Source organism: Panthera onca, chromosome F2 (genome assembly GCF_046562875.1).
Source record: "Panthera onca isolate mPanOnc1 chromosome F2, mPanOnc1 haplotype 2, whole genome shotgun sequence".
Taxonomy (NCBI): Eukaryota; Metazoa; Chordata; class Mammalia; order Carnivora; family Felidae; genus Panthera; species Panthera onca.
Genome location: NC_138356.1, coordinates 16,675,681 through 16,692,834, shown reverse-complemented (window position 1 = coordinate 16,692,834; position 17,154 = coordinate 16,675,681). Strand labels below are relative to the sequence as shown.

The 17,154-nt window shown below is 37.3% G+C and overlaps 1 protein-coding gene across 4 annotated transcripts in view; it reads left to right on the top strand.

Moving 5' to 3' along the window:
* The window catches only part of PDE7A (phosphodiesterase 7A), a 165,413-nt gene that overhangs the window by 61,982 nt on the left and 86,277 nt on the right, over positions 1 to 17,154 (top strand). The gene's annotated exons all lie outside the window — the stretch shown is intronic.

Here is a 17,154-nt window from a genome sequence, read left to right as displayed (position 1 = left end):
ATTGTGTTATATATTTAAATGGGTGAATTGTATGGTTTGTGAACTATATCAAGAAAGCTGTTTAAAAAATGTTATCAGTATTTAAAGCTTCCCTTATGGTTTCAGAATACTTTTAAAGTAGTGATTCAGAAGTTTGAAGAAAAAAGTCCACAATTTTTGTTTCATGGTGGAGTCAGTCATAATTATCTAAAATTCTATCCATCTTCTTTGTCATGAATATAAAAGTTAGAAAAGTATGCCAGAATTGCCATAAGCATTTAAAATTAAACCGTCCCAATAGTTCTCTTACATGTTGATCTGTTAGTATAAAACTGCTTTGTTTTAGTGAAATATGTGAACAGATGCATGTGAGCTTTGCCTTGCATTTGTTTTTGGAGTTCAGTTGCTTTAGTAGAACACAGTTTTACATGAGGAATCATTCACAGGCCTAAATGAAAAAAGAGGGTCCATTCAGAGCCCAAACTTGGCTTATTAGTAACACGTATATAAAACATTCAGATATATGCAGAGAGTTGCCAACCGATGGCCTACTTTAAGATTTGTGTAAATATATTTATAATTTATATCTAACTTATAATAGTTAAAATTTTTTAATGTTTGCATATGTGTACTTTGTGAGAAATAATTATCATTAAAATTCACTCGTTTAAAGTGTACAGTGTGGTTTATTATATTCACACGGTTGTGCAGTATTGCACACCTTCACTACTGTCTAATTTCAGAATACTTGCATCACCTAAAAACCACCTGTTAGCAGTCACTCCCCACTGTCCCCTTCCCTAGCCCCTGGCAACTGCGCATCTGATCTCTATCTCTGTGTATTAACATACTGGATATGTGCATTATCAGTACTATAAATTTTAACGTGGTTTTTTTTGTTTTTTTTGTTTTTTTTTTTTTTGAGACAGAGAGAGACAGAGCATGAATGGGGGAGGGGCAGAGAGAGAGGGAGACACAGAATCGGAAGCAGGCTCCAGGCTCTGAGCCATCAGCCCAGGGCCCGACGCGGGGCTCGAACTCACAGACTGCGAGATCGTGACCTGAGCTGAAGTCGGCTGCTCAACCGACTGAGCCACCCAGGCGCCCCAAATTTTAAATAGTTAAAAGTATCCAAGAATTATAATCAGTTTCAAGACACTTTGAACATGTATGTTTTACAGTATTCACTTCAAATGATTGAAAAATTCCATGTTTCTAATTTTATAATCAGTCAACTGATCAATCCCTTGTCAGATATTTAGAAAGTTTACAGTTTTTCACTGCTATAAACAGTGTTGTGATGAAAATCCTTGTAGCTTAAATCTTCATGCTTATCCATGATAATTTCCTTAAGATTAATTCCTAGAAGTGGTATATAGCTAGTTAAAATGTTAGGTTTAGGGGCGCCTGGGTGGCTCAGTCGGTTAAGCGTCCGACTTCAGCTCAGGTCACAATCTCACGGTTCGTGAGTTCGAGCCCCGCGTCGGGCTCTGGGCTGATGGCTCAGAGCCTGGAGCCTGCTTCCGATTATGTGTCTCCCTCTCTCTCTACCCCTCCCCCGTTCATGCTCTGTCTCTCTCTGTCTCAAAAATAAATAAACGTTAAAAAAAATTTTTTTTTAATGTTAGGTTTAGTTTAAGTCTTGATACATGTTGCCAAATTACTTGCAAGAAAGCTTATATCAATTTACACTCAAACAGTAATGTAAGAAAAAGGGACACCTGAGTGGCTCAGTTGGTAGATTGTCTGACTTCAGGTCATGATCTCACAGTTCATGGGGCCAGCCCCATATTGGCTCGCTGCTGTCAGCCTATCAGAGCCGGCTTCACATCCTCTGTCCCCCTCTCTCTGCCCCTCCCCTGCTTGTGCTCTTCCCAAAATAAATAAATATTTAAAAAACTCAAAAAGTTGTAAAGTGTAATAATACAATAAATAAATATTTTTATGTATAGGGTGATATCTGTCTCCCAATTAAATGTTGACTAATTTTGAAAATTGTTTTCTACTTGACACTTTAGAAGCTTTTCAGTGAACAAGTTATTTAAAAATCAACTGTTCTTGAAACATTGTCTCTCATAGCAAAGTTAGTATGGTAACAGTCTATATTCTATATATATATGGTACCAGAACTTATATTCTAGGTTCTAAACAAGAGACTCTTTAAGTATATTTTATTTGTCCATTTTAAACTGACTGGATTACATCTAACTGGTTCAAATTGTCCATAGAATTAAAACTTTCAACTCTATCCAATTATCTATTTTAGGTGTTTTTTTTTTTTTTTTTAAGTTTTCCCAGGAAATCTTGAAATAAGCCATACTAATAGCTAAAAGTGACTGGATTTTATTTTTGTCTTTATACAAATACATGTTGGAAGTGTCAAAACTGACATAACTTTCCCGAGAGGGGGGAAATTTAGTCTAGATTGAGGAAATGAGTTGGGGACAAGTGTGGTGGCAATAATGTCTAGGCTGTGTTCAGGAAATCTTGAGTAATTGGTTGGAATTAGAATATGTATAGGGGGAAATGATATTAAAAGTTAAGTTTGTGCCATAAAATACAAATATTAAGTGGTTTTCTATATCTTCTTGGTAATAAAGCATGCTATAAGATAAGGAAAGATGTATGATAAAGTGCTGTGTTTGCAATTTGATGAGAGGGTTAAAGGTTTTTGTGCTCTTTGGTGTGTCCCCCTTTTAACATTGATCATATAGGTTTTTTCTTAGATCAGTTTCTCTCTTTTTTTTTTTTTTTATTGATTTTTGAGAGGGAGGGGAGGGGCAGAGAGCATGGGTCCTTAGCAGGCTCCATGCTGTCAGTACAGAGCCCATTGTGGGGCTTGATCTCACAAATTGTGAGATCCTGACCTGAGCTGAGATCAAGAGTTGGACGCTTGACCAACTGAGCCACCCAGGTGTCCCATATCGGTTTTTCTTAGATCACCTAACACCTGACCCCCCCATCTTAGCAGCTTTTTAGAGAGATGATGGTATATTGAATGGGGCATCTCTCTTTCATAAGTGGGGGGGGGGGGGCGGCGGGGAGAGGAGGTTATGCATACACACACACCTTGTCTTGTTCCTCTGGCCAGTGGTTCCCAAATGATAATGGCAAATCCCAGGAGAATCTGGGATTTTGGCAAGGGACTCATGAATATACATGTACTCAACACAGTAAACTTAAAAATATAAATCTCATGTATGTACTAGTGCTTTTCAAATATAAGGAGATACTGTTGTGATTAAGTAAAATTATTTAAACATAACTACTGAACTCACAATAATTTGTATTTTCTCAATCAGTGGATATGTTTTGCATTGTTTGCTGCAATAGCCAGGTGCAGCCACAAGAGGAGACACAGGAAAGGTTCAGGAGAAAAAACAGAGTTTATTATACTCAGAGATCCTAGAGACAGGAGACAGGGCACACCATGCAGGGCCACAGGGGAGAGCATTAGGCCACTGTCTCTGTTGGGAGTTCTCAGAGAAAGGCAGGGCATAGTGAACAGTTTTGGATTGGCAGATTTGAATAATTTGGGGCCTTGGGCATTTGGAGTGGTCCCTAGTTACCTAGTACCTGGCTCTGGGTGATTACTTTGGGGTACAAGGATCTGATGGAAGAGGTCTGGCTCTGGATAGTTTGCATATCAAGGGCATCCTCCTGGCTGGGCCCTTTGCTGTCTCCAAGAATTGATTAGCTCTAGGACTGGCAGTCTCTTCCCAGTCAGGAAGGTTTTCTTAAGACGTAGGACATCATAATATACAGATTTTCAAAAAATACACACAATACAGGCTATCAGAGAATTAACTTGTATCATGTGGGGGTTTGCAAAGTATTTGATACTTAAGGAAATTAAATACCATGTATGCCAGCCAGGTCTGATTTCTTAAAAGTAAAATTATGATTTAGACTCTGAACCGCTTGGGCAAATTCCTGACTGGTTTAATATTGTGAGATGCAAGCCTGTTGTTCATGGAGGTGACTGCAAATGGACTATTGCCATTGGGTGGCAGCCAGCAAAAAGTTGAAAAGGAGAGAGCATTAGAGTCTAACTTCTTTTACTTAATGATAAATTGTTTTGTTTTTTTAATATTCCTGACTGTTTCATATTGTAACTTAAAGAAACTGGTAATTTAAGTTAAGAGCTGGGTTGATAAACATAGGGAAAAGCCATTTTAAAGAATTTGAATCAAGTTTTGTATGCCTGAATATATTATCAAACACTGGCTAAAGGGTGGTAGATGATTTTAAAAGGTTAGTAAATTTGAGTTAATAACTTCATTTAGTTAATAACTCTTCATATGTCACAGAATTTAATAAGAACACCTTGGTGTGAAATTCCTACATTATCTTTCTGCATACCGTAACTATCTGTTTTAATCCTAACTACAATTTGTGTCCAAGTACTTGCCTGTTTTTCAGGTGGAGGAAACAGAGCCTTCCAGAATGTAACTTGTATCAAGACTCCGTGGGTAGGAAAGGTAGACCTCAGATTTAAATCTTTAATCACATAACCCTTGGGGTGCCTAGGTGGCTCAGTTGGTTAAGTGTCCGACTTCAGCTCAGGTCATGCTCTCAGGTCATCCGTGAGTTCGTGCTGACAGCTCAGAGCCTGGAGCCTGCTTGGGATTCTGTGTCTCCCTTTCTCTCTCTGCCCCTCCCCCCCCCCCCCCCCCCCCACACAGTCTGTCTCTTTCTGTCAAAATGAATAAACATTAAAAACATTAAAAAAATCTATGATCACATAACCCAAACTCTGCTCCTTTAGTCCAGTTTTTACAGGATACTTATTTGCATGAATTTCAGACTTAAGAGAATTCCAAACTTTAAGGAAAATTAGATATAGTTTTTTGTATGTAATTTTTTGTGTGCTAAAATGCACCTAACATGAAATTTACCATTTTAACCATTTTTGATTGTACCATTAAGTGGCATCAAGTACATTCACAGTGTTATTCAACCATCATCACTATCCATTTCCCAAACTTTTTCATCATGCTATACAGAAACTTAGTAGCCATCAAACAATAACTTGCTATTCCCCTTTCCCCCCCACTGGTGGTAACCTCTATAAAGAAAATATTTTTTAGTGAGAGTTTTGTTGGTGTTAGATAAGTTTTATATTTGTAGAATGTTGAGTATAAATGCATTTCTTTTGAATAAGTACTATGTAGTTCAATGCAAATTATTTTTGTCCTTTTAATTCTTTGTCTATTCTATTTTAAACAAAGCATTATAATTATATATGCTAAGTACAGAAGCCTTAGTGTTCTCTTCATTTTATTAAATATAAACAATTGGTGTTTATTTAAGGGAAAGTGGCTCTTTTTTCTGAACCTTAGTAAACTTTTTTTGTACGTTGTTGTAGTTACAGCTCCTTAAGGTGGCATTAATTAATCTTAACTGCCTTCGCTGTCAGGTTCACCAGAAAGGTAGCAAATCCAAAACATGGCAATCTTTTTGCTAGCCTACATAAATTTGTATTCTGTTCTCCTAGCTGATGGTTGTCAAATTGCATATGGTTTGATTCAACCTATTTCTTTAATGAACATAAAATGTAATATTGCCCATTGTGTATTACATTAGTAATAGTTACTATTGGTGCTTTGTACTTGGCCAGACCCTGTGCTTTGGTGGGTTTTTTTATTCCATACACTCGTGAGGTTGTGAATAATTCAAAGCTCAGGTTCACCCTCTCTACCTTGACCTTGAAGTGAAAGCCAGCTTCAGTACTCTGCTTACCTTTGTGCATTCCTGCTTTTACTTAGTTTTTGCCTGAGTGTTCCTTAAATTTCTTACCAGCTCATGGATTCATTGCAGTAGATATTTTCTATATTTTCCGCTATTTTCACTTTTCAGTGGTAGGATCTGTTCTCTGAATTAGTCCACTGTTGGAAATGAAAGTGATCTCAGAGACTTTGATAAGAGATTCATTCATTCTACCTTGTAAATAGTATAATAGAAACATGGATTTTGTCCTGGTTAGCTACTATTTACCTCAACGACTTCTTCCAAATCACTGTCAGTTACAGAACTGGATAGAAGTTTTAATATTAGCTGCTGTAACTTGCTTTCATCTACTAAAGGAGTGTGGACTAGGGAGAGCTAAACCAAAAATTCTTTCTCTGGCCTAGGTCTGGAAGAAACTTTAAGCCCAAAAGATTTGGTTTGAGATTTGTTGAGCAGTGGCTTTCTTGTCACTTGATTTTTGTATTGTATTCAAAGCTGTTTCTTACTGGTTTTAACATTACTGAGATGTAAGAGAAAGGAATGTTATTTGCATATATGTGTGCTGGGGTGGGGGGGGGGGCACCAGGTAGCTGGGGGGTGGGTGCTATTTAATTTGAATTTTACCATTTGTGAGATTTGGCCTTTTGCCCTCCCAGTCCTCTCCTGCTTGTGAGCCTTTAGATTTTGGTTTTAACCATCTTATCTCATTTGGTAATCCCACTATATGGTCTTGATTAGTAGATGACTACCCCCAAATCCCTTTCTCCAGCCCACCTCTCCTTCAAGGCCTTGAGACCCACAAGCCCAGCTACAGAAGGTATACTTCCATTTAGTTGTCCCTGGACCGCTTAACCCTTCACCGAAAGATTAAAGCTAATCAGTCTCTTGAATCTCATCATCTTTTTCCATTCCCATGACTATCCCCCTGTCCTAATCTAGGGCATCATCTCATTCTGGTTTAAGGCCTGGATTAAAAGCCTTCTTACGGATCTCTGGAAGACTGAAGTCCACTGTGCTAATTCATTCCACACACTGGGACCCAAAGTATTTTTTCCAGAATATAATTTATTCATCACTCTCCTATGTGAAATCTTTCAGTGCTCCTCCTTTATCCTTTGTGTACAATTCAGATTCCTTAATACCATTGACCAAAATCTTTTATTACCTTTCTGGTCTCAGCCTTTTCACCACTCCCAACTTTACTTTATACTTTACCTGTATTAAACTTCTTTTGTGAGTGGGAGGGAGTAGATTTTGCTCCTCTTTTTGAAATTCAAGCTGAAGTACAATTTCTACTCATTTTGAGGAGTTTTAACAAATGCATACACCCATGCAACTAATACTCCAAACGAGATACTGTACTTTGCAATCACCCCCAAAAATTCCTTTGTGCCTCTTTGCATCAGTTCCCCCCAGCCCCTGCTGTAGACAATCCCTGTTGATTAGTTTTGCCTTTTCTAGAATGCACTTTTTTTTCCCTGATTTCTTTCACTATCACAGTGTTTTTGAGATTTATCCCTTTTACTGCATGCATGAATCAGTTTCATTTTGTTACTTAGTAGTGAGTAAGTAACCCATTGTATGGATATATCACAGTTCATTTATCCATTATCAGTTGATGGATACTTGCATCATTACCAATTTCGACTATTATGAATGAAGCCGCTGTGAACATTCATGTTCAGGTCACTTTTTTGGACATACATTGGATTTGCGGAGTTCAAATTGCTGCACATCCATGCCATCACTAGGTATTGTCGGTCTTTTTAATTTTAGCCGTTCTTGTGGGTGTGTAGTGGTATCTTGTGGTTTCAGTTCTCATTTCTTTATTAAATATGTTCAGCATCTTTTCATGTGCATATTAGTTATTTATCTCCTATTGTGACTTATCTGTTGAAATCTTTAGCCTATACTTTTAATTGGGTTGTCTTCTGCTAAAGCTATGAATTTTTAATATCTATATAATATATTCCAGATACAAGTTCTTTGTCAGATATATGTCAAATTTATGTTGTTCCCCCCTCCAAATTTGCTTTATGTAATTAGGTGGATATAAATTAATGAACAAAAACTTAAGGTATGTGTAACAATTTAACAGAACCTAGAGGTTTACAGGGTGACTGGGTGGGTCAGTTGGTTAAGTGTCCAACTCTTGATTTTGGTTCAGGCCATAATCTCATGGTCGTGAGATCAAACCCCACATTGGACTCCACACTGAGTGTGGATCCTGCTTGGGATTCTCTCTCTCCCTCTCTCTCTGCCCCCTCCCCGCTCATGCGCATACTCTCTCACAATAAATAAACATTAAAAAAAAGAAAAAGATACTCGACAATCAAAAAGAATGAAATCTTGCCATTTGCAACTATGTGGATGGAACTAGAGGGTATTATGCTAAGCGAAATTAGAGAAAGACAAATATCATATGACTTCACTCAATGAGGAATTTAAGATAAAAAATAGATGAACATAAGGGAAGGGAAGCAAAAATGATATAAAAACGGGGGGGGGGGGACCAAACGTAAGAGACTCTTAAGTATAGAGAACAAAGGGTTGCTGGAGGGATTGTGGGAGGGGGGATGGGCTAAATGGGTAAGAGGCATTAAGGAATCTACTCCTGAAATTATTGTTACACTATATGCTAACTAACTTGGATATAAATTAAAAAATATTTACACAGATATAATGAGAAAATGCTCTTTTGACAAAGGAATAAAATATTGTTTTTAGAATATTTGAATTATGATTATTAGGGGCCATGAAAAATATAAGCAGACTATGATAAAATAAAAAACCTGGTGGTTTGCTTTTTCATATTTGAGCACTGTCTTTCAAAGAGCAGAAGTTTTTAGTTATAATGAAGTCCAATTAACATAAATTTTCTTTTATGATTACTGTTTTTGTATATAGAAATCTTTACTTAACCCAAGATGATGAGTATATTCTCATACTTTTTCTTAGAAATGTTTAGCCTTTATGTTTAAATGTGTGATCTGTGTTAATTTTTTACATAGTGAGAGATTGCATGTTGAGGTTCTTTTATTCTCATATGTTTATATGCTTTCTCCAATGCCATTTTTTGTTGGAAAGACTACATTTTCCTTTGAGTTACTTTGGCACCTTTGTTGAACATCAGTTGGCCACAAAAGTGTTGGTCTGTTTCTGAACTCTGTTCAGTTCTATTGATTTTGTCTGTCTGCGTAATAACCACTATCTGGATAACTGTAGCTTTGAAAGGAGTCTTGAGATCAGGTAGTATAAGTCCTTCCATGTTTTGTTTTCGTTTTTCCAAAAAAACTTTTGGCTATTTTAGGTCTTTTGTATTTCCTTATAAGTTTAGAATGAGCTTGTCATATTCTCCCCCATCTCCAAAAAAAAAAAAAAAAAAAAAAAAAAAAAAGGAAAAAAAATAGCATGCTGAAATTTTAATTGGGATTGCCTTGAATTGATAGATTAACTGGGAAAATTGATGTCTTAACAATATTGAGCCTTTCAATCCATGTTTATTAGTTTACTAGGTATGCTGCCCAAACAAAACATCACAACTGGGTGGCTTACAACAACAGAGATTTATTCTCTCATAGTTCTAGAAGCTAGACATCACAAATTAAGATGTCAGCAAGGCCATGCTCTCTTTGAAGTCCCCAGGGGAAGAATCTTTCCATGCCTCCTCTGGTGGTTGCTGGCAATCCTTGGCATTCCTTGGCTTGTAGATGCATTATTTCAGTCTCTGCCTCCATCTTTATATGGCCTTCTCCCTGTGTAGTTGTATGTCTGTGTCCAAATTTCTCTCTCCTTATAAGATCACCAGTTATATTGGACTCAGAACTCATTCTAACCCGGTATGCCCTCATCTTAATTACATCTGCGGAGAACCTGTTTCCAAATAAGGTCACATTCACAGGTATCCAGAATTAGGACTTTGACATGTCTCTTGAGGGAACACAATTCAGTCCCACAACAACATATGGTATATTTGTCCATTTATGTAGCTCTTCTTTAATTTCTCTCAAAAATGTTTTAAATAGTTTACATTGTATAGTGCTTATTGCACACATTCTATTAAATTTGTCCCTAAGTATTTCATGTTTGTGGATGCTATTGGAAATAATATGTATTTGTTTGTTTGTTTTTTGAGAGAGAGAGAGAGTGAGTGAGCATGAGCAGGAGAAGGGCAGAAGGAGAGAGAATTCCCAGCAGGCTCCACACCAAGCACAGAGTCTGACCCAGGGCTCGATCCCATGACCATGAGATCATGACCTGAGCCGAAATTGAGAGTCAGACACCTAATTGACTGAGCCACCCAGGTGCCCTGGAAATAATATTTTTTAAATTTCATGTTGCAAACATTTTTCATTTGTATATAGAAATACAGCGATTTTTGTATATTGGTCTTATGTCTTGTGACTTTGGTAAATTTTAGTTCTAATAGGGGTTTTTTTGTAGAGTTTTTAGGATTTCTACATAGGCAAACTGATTGTCCTGCAAATAAAGACAGATTTTCTTCTCCTTTCCAATTTGTATGCCATATGTTTCTTTTTCTTGTCTTAATGCATTAGCTATAACTTATAATACTATGTTGAAGTGGTAGAACAGACATCCTTGCCTTGTTCATGATGTTTGGGAAAAAGCATTGTTTTTTGTTGCTCAGTATGATAATGGTTGTAGATTTTTCATAGATCTTCATAAGGTGAGGAAATTTTTCATTTATTATATTATTAGTAGGAGTGTCTATCATAAATGGGTATTGAGTTTTGTTAAATGCTTTTTCTTTGTCAATTGAAGTGATTGTATGATTTTTTCTTTTAATATGTTGAATTACATTTAATTGTTTTTTCAAACATTAAGCCAATTTTGGATTCTTGGGATAATTTACCCTTAGTCATAATGCATTTCCTTTTTATATATTGTTGAATTTGATTTTCTAATGTTTTCTTAAAGACTCTTGTGTCTTATGAGGGGTTTCATCTGTGGTGTCTTTTTCTTATAATGTTTTTGGTTTTGGTATCAACTGATTTTCAGCAATTTTGTTGTCATATCTTGGTGTGGTTTTGTGTTTTTCCTATTTGAAGTTCATTGACCTTCTTCGATATTTGGATTGGTAGTTCTCATCAAATTTGGGAAATGTTTAGGTAATTTACACTGCTCTCTTTTTCTACTCTCTTTATTCTGCTGTTAAGCCCAACTGTGAATCTTTTAATTTAGATACTATATTTATCAGCTACAAATAGTCCATTTTTTTTAAGTTTTAATTTATTTTTTCATTGTTTGCATGTTTTCCTTTAAATCTTTGAAAATATTATATATAATAACATTTTAGAAATTATTTTCTACTAATTCCATCATCTTGATCATTTCTAGGTTTGTTTTTATGACTTTTTACCCCTTGGGTTGGGTTACCTTTTCCTGTTTATTCTCCTAATTTGTAATTTTGTCATGCTTAAAAGAGTGTTGAATTTTGATTTGGCAGACAGTTTTGTTACTTGCTGATCAGCCTGATCCTTTTCGGCATATTATGAGTTTTGTTAGTGTGGGTCTAGAATGGTGTTGTTCAATAAAATTTGCTGCATTGATGGACTAGTTTTGCCCTTCTCCTAAGGTAGGGCATTTCTGGGGTCTCTGTGGAATGTCCCAGATATTCTGTGAGAGCTCTTTACAGTGGTTGGTTGTGACTCATGTCTCCTTTAGTAGTTCTTCCCTTGGTTATTCTCCTGGCCTCATGGAATCTCATACTGTATAACTAGCTTAATATTTAGCCAAGGAGTCAAGAAGATTCACTTTCAGAATTTTAGAGCCTATTTTCTTCACACTTTCCCTCTTTGGTACTCAACCTACAAATTTCAAGCACTTCAGCTTCCCTGAACTCCAGTGTCTGATTCAATTATAGTATTATGGAATCTTGGAATTGGCAGAGAGCATGAAGATCATTTGTCCTAGCCTGTCTCATAACCTCCTTGACAGAGGCTTGTTTGAGGCAGCTCTTCTCAATTTACATGGCTCAAGTTGTAGAAAGTTCTTAGATAGTAATATTGAATCAAATTCTATTTTCCACAAACTTACTGCATGTTAGTCTTATTTCTACCTTCTGTAATTTCACCAAAAAAAAAAAAAGCCAAACTGCCTAGATTATTTTACCTTATAGCTGTTTAATACCAATTCTGCCCCTCTTTATTTCTTTGCCAAAAGCATCTCCGTTCATAATACTGTTATCCCTTATGTATATTATTCTTATCTGCATTTTAAAATGCCATGTATGGGGTACCTGGGTAGCTCAGTTGGTTGACCATTTGACTCTTGATTTTGGCTCAGGTCATGATCTTAGGATCATAGGATTGAGCCCTGGGTCAGCCTCTTCACTGAGCATGGAACCTGCTTAAGATTCTGTCTACTTTCTGGCGCCTGGGTGACTCAGTCGGTTAAGCATCCGACTTCGGCTCCGATCATGGTCTTATGCTCTGTGAGTTCAAGCCCCACGTCGGGCTCTGTGCTGACAGCTCAGAGCATTGAGCCTGCTTCGGATTCTGTGTCTCTCTCTCTCTCTCTCTCTCTCTCTCTCTGTCCCCCATTCATGCTCTGTCTCTTTCTGTCTAAAAAATAAACATTAAAAACAATTTTTTAAAAAAAGATTCTCTCTCTACTTCTCCCTCGGCCCCTTCCCTGACTTGTACACTTGTACACATACTCTCCCTAAAATTTAAAAAAAAATTAAGATATAAGGGGTGCCTCAGTGGTTCAGTTGGTTAAGTGTCTGACTTTGGCTCAGGTCATGATCTCACAGTTTGTGAATCCAAGCCCCACATCGGACTCTCTGATGTCAGCACAGAGCCTGCTTCAGGTCCCTTGTCCCCCTCTCTTTCTGCCCCTCTCCCACTCACTCACACACGCACACTCTCAAAAAAATAAACATTTTTTTAAAAATAAATAAAAAATAAAATGCCATATATGTATGCATCTTCCAGTGTGATACTCAGACTGAACTCAGTCTCATAAAAGTGGTCTGTATTGAGAATAATGGAACATCCTCTATCTGGATACTTATTTGACTTTCAATGTCTCCTAAGATTGCCTTTAATTACTGTCTCTTATTTAGAGATTAAACATTCTGACTTTTTTTGTTATTTGTAATTAAGCATGCTGTTTTATCCTTTGCATTTATATGCAGATTTGATATGCATTTGTCTGATCTGCACCCCAATAAATGAACTGTGGAACTAGACGAGGTCAAAAGCAGAGTTCTGTTAGTTACCTCTAGAATTCTTCCACTAGTTTGATATCAAGTACTTAATCTCTGGGTATGTTTTAGTCAGCTAGGAGTCTGCCTAAATGTAGTGTGGGGCTCACATTGCTCTGTTTTTTTTTTTAAGATTGCCACTAGAGACTTCATGTTCAGCTTTGCTGAAATTAAGGTGTCCCCTGTTTGTGACATTCTCCTGGTCTAATAATATACCAGTAGTCTTACACTTACAGCATGCACGTTGATGTTCTTTTTCTAAGTTCGTACTCTATAGATCTGCACTACTGTTTTTTCTTCTAAAAATTGCGACCACTTCTACTTTTCCATAATTTTTAATATATCATGAACAATGGTTCAATATGCAAATCTCAGTTCTTTTAGTATCATAAGACAGTTGTCTGTAACAGAAGACTTGAATGTTTTGTAAAATGTCAGGGTGCTTTTACTGCTTCCTCCATACTCTAGGACTAATCGCATGCCCATTGTCATCAACTACTGAGATACTATGTAACAAAAAACTTAATTGGGAGCTGTAAATCAATATGATACAAAGGTCTTAATTTACTGGTAAAATTCCCATGTTACCATAGTTCTAAAGTATTTTTGTTATTGAAGCTTCATTTTTTGTCACTTTCATATCTCTTGAAATTCATACCATTTGAAGAAAAATAAGCCCTGATATGTGGATTTGAACAAAAAACCTGCTTTGACACATTATTTGCTATGAAAATTGGCTGGAATTCAAAATGATAAAAGCACAATTGGAAGGTTTTGACTATAGTGTTTATATTTTTCTATTATAAGTTTCGTTATAGTTTTCCACAGACACAACATTTGTATAAAGAACTCTGGGATAGGCTATTTCTGTCCATGAGAATCCAAAATTATAGACGCTGATGTCAATGCAGATGAGGGTAGCCTAATTTGGTTAAGGGAAGGACATGCTGAGTCTCTATATGGATAGCTAAAGGCTATTGCCAAGATTGACAGGTGTCCTGTGGGTGGCAGAGAGCCCCAGGGATAAAATTTGCACTTGGATTACTTCTCTAAAACACAATGATCAAAGTCAATGTCTTTTCTTTCTATTGATCACAGTTTTAAACTATTTTAAAATAGTCTGCCTTTAATACTTTGATTTTTCAGATATTAGCCCCAGAAAGTTAAAAAAAAATTATACTTTGTTCTTAAAGTATCAAATTCTGTTTTTGAAAGCTTAGTTGTATCCTGGGCCTTAATTTTTCTAGTATAGTCTGATTTTTTTGTTGTTGTTATCCTTCCATGTTTCACTAACGCTTTGGGGTGAGAAAAGTTCATGTAAAAGGATACATGTGTCATTAGTGTAAAAGAGGTAGCTTTTTCTTTATGGAATAACTTACATGATTCAATCTGGAAAGACTAATATTTAGGAGAATTTTCTATGAAATAAACATAATGTAAAGGAATATTCATACTAATTTGATAGCAGCTTTTGCTTTTATTTCATCTTAATTGAATTTTTTATTATTTTTTTTTTTTTAATTTTTTTTTTTTTTCAACATTTTTTATTTATTTTTGGGACAGAGAGAGACAGAGCATGAACGGGGGAGGGGCAGAGAGAGAGGGAGACACAGAATCGGAAACAGGCTCCAGGCTCCGAGCCATCAGCCCAGAGCCCGACGCGGGGCTCGAACTCACGGACCGCGAGATCGTGACCTGGCTGAAGTCGGACGCTTAACCGACTGCGCCACCCAGGCGCCCCTGAATTTTTTATTATTAAAAGAAGTCTTGTAACTTATAAATAGTAGTAAATATCTCATATCTCACAAAAAGAAAAAAATTTAAACCTAATAGGTCCATGCCATTAAGAGTGTTAAGGGTACTGTTTTAAGAAAAAAATTACATTGCCTAAGATTTTTGTAAGATGTGAATGATGTACATGTATCATTAGCAATGAAGGATCTATGGGTTTTTTTAGGCATAAATTCAATACTGTTTCTATTCAAATAGAGAATGTTCTAATTTGGGAGGCTTGTGTCCTGATTATCTCTGTATTTTACTGTTAGACATACAGTAGAAATTTAAGAAGAGGGTGCTGGGAAAACCACTTTAGGGAGCCAACCTATTCACTAGTGTGAACAATGAAAGCCAAGACCCTAGCTCTCCTAGGCCCTAGACAAGCACAGTGCAAGTTGCCCTCATAGATCCGTGTGACTTCAGTTAAGTCTTTTGTTGGGTTGAAGCTGGAGTGATTAGGTCAGTATCCTTCTTGGGTCTTAAATATCTAATTCTGATTTGGCAAAAATTTACTGAGAGCTGCTATAAGCGAAGTATTCTTGTATGACACTCTTGTAAGTCCTGTGAAGGTGAGGAGTAGAAGGGCCCACGAAGTGGTGACTTGCCCTGGCTCACTCAGCTCTTGGGAGTAAAGATGCAAAATAAACCCAGACTCTTGTCTCTAAGACTAGTAGAGTTTTGAGATGGTGGAAATAAACTCTTGACAGAAATTCACTTAAATGAGAGAACTGTTAGGACTGCCTTTCTTACTGTCTTTTTTTTTTTTTTTAATTCTGTATCTCAATTCTGATTCTTGCCTTTTTTTCCTGTTCGAGCCTTCCTTTGTAGACTAAATGAAAGTGCAGATTCTTGAGCTCACCGTTAACCAAAAAGACATTTATAAAAATATTTAAGTACTGTACTGAAAACAGCAATCTTGTATTTGCTTCTCAAAATTTGACTCTTTAAGTAGCTGATTGGAAAGGAAGTATGAAAATGAGATGTACTCCTGGACTGAGCATCACGGTGTTGGGCTAATTCAGAGTGTGCAGCATGGGCTAGAGTGGCAGATAATGACCTCAAGTCTGTGGTAGCCACTGGCGCAGGCTCCACGGCCCCTTACCCATGTCCACCAGCATTTCTCCTGAGACTCTGGTGAATACACGTTCTGCTGCTCTGTCCTATCCCTGGGCATCCTTTCGGTTTGGTTACTGGAACCCTACTAGAATGCAGAGAGTAATGAAAGACCCTGACAATCTCATGTCACGCTTAGGTTCCTGACAAAAAAAGTCTTCTCCATTTGTTCAAGGATTGCATTACAGCTTGTTAGTTCAGTAGCAAGAAGAGATATACATAATGTATAAGGTAGAGTGAGAAATTTATGACCATGTGTTATAAACGGTTTCAATTTAGGAAAATTTTGATTTAGATCTGCTAATTTAATTTATGCTTCATTTTGACAGGTCTAGAATTAACTTTTCTTTTAAATAAACTCTTCGTACTGAGGATTGGATCATGAAAATAGCATTAGTATTTGACCCATTTGGGCTATTTCAAATATTTTAGAACCATCCTTTGTGTGGTGTTGACATGCAGATGCCTCTGTCTTGTCACGGACTGCAGTCTGGCAGTACTGTCACGTCCTCAGTATTTCTCCCGCCAGCCCCCTCTCTTCATCTCTACCACCCAGCCTAGGCTCATGTCCTCTCGCCTGGACCTCTGCAGTGGCCTGTTAACTGCCTGGCCAGCTCTACCCCACAGAGCTGTCCTTGACCAATACCTGCTGAAGCTCTTTAGGGTAGCTTTCAGGATAAAGACCAAACACCTTCACATGGCCTCCGCTTTCGCTCGCCCTGGGTTCTAGCCGGCCCTGTTCTTGCCATCTCTTCTTACTGTGCTTTGTTTCATCAGTTCCTTGGCCATCATGTGTTGTGGTGTCTACACAGATCACTCTTCCTGTCCTCTTCATGTTCTTGCCCCTTCATTTCAGCTCAGGGACATTTCAGGAACTGTGGGAAGAAGACCCTCACCTCTCAATTAGGTCAGATCCAGGCTGTGTTGGCAGTTCTTACCTCTACTTCATTGTGGACACTTGTTACATGTGCAATTTTGCACTTATTTTTGTAGACTTTGGTTACAGGAGACTCTGACGAAACTGTAAGCTTCTCAAGGGCGGGAGCCATTTCTGTTTTCACTGGGTGATGATGCCCTTGGCATCTAGCACAGGGCCTGCTGCATAGGAGCAGCGTAGTAACTATTTGTAGAATACTTGGATGAAAGTTTCAGGAAAGACTTTCTCAGCAGTACTACCTGCAACCTGCTGGCTGCTATGAGGTCATGAAGGTGGATGAATATAGGCACACTTGGCTAATAGAGAGTTCACTCACCAGCCAAGAAAAGGCGACATGTACTGAAAAATATTGTAATTATAAACAAGATGGCATTTAGGACGTAGAGATAAT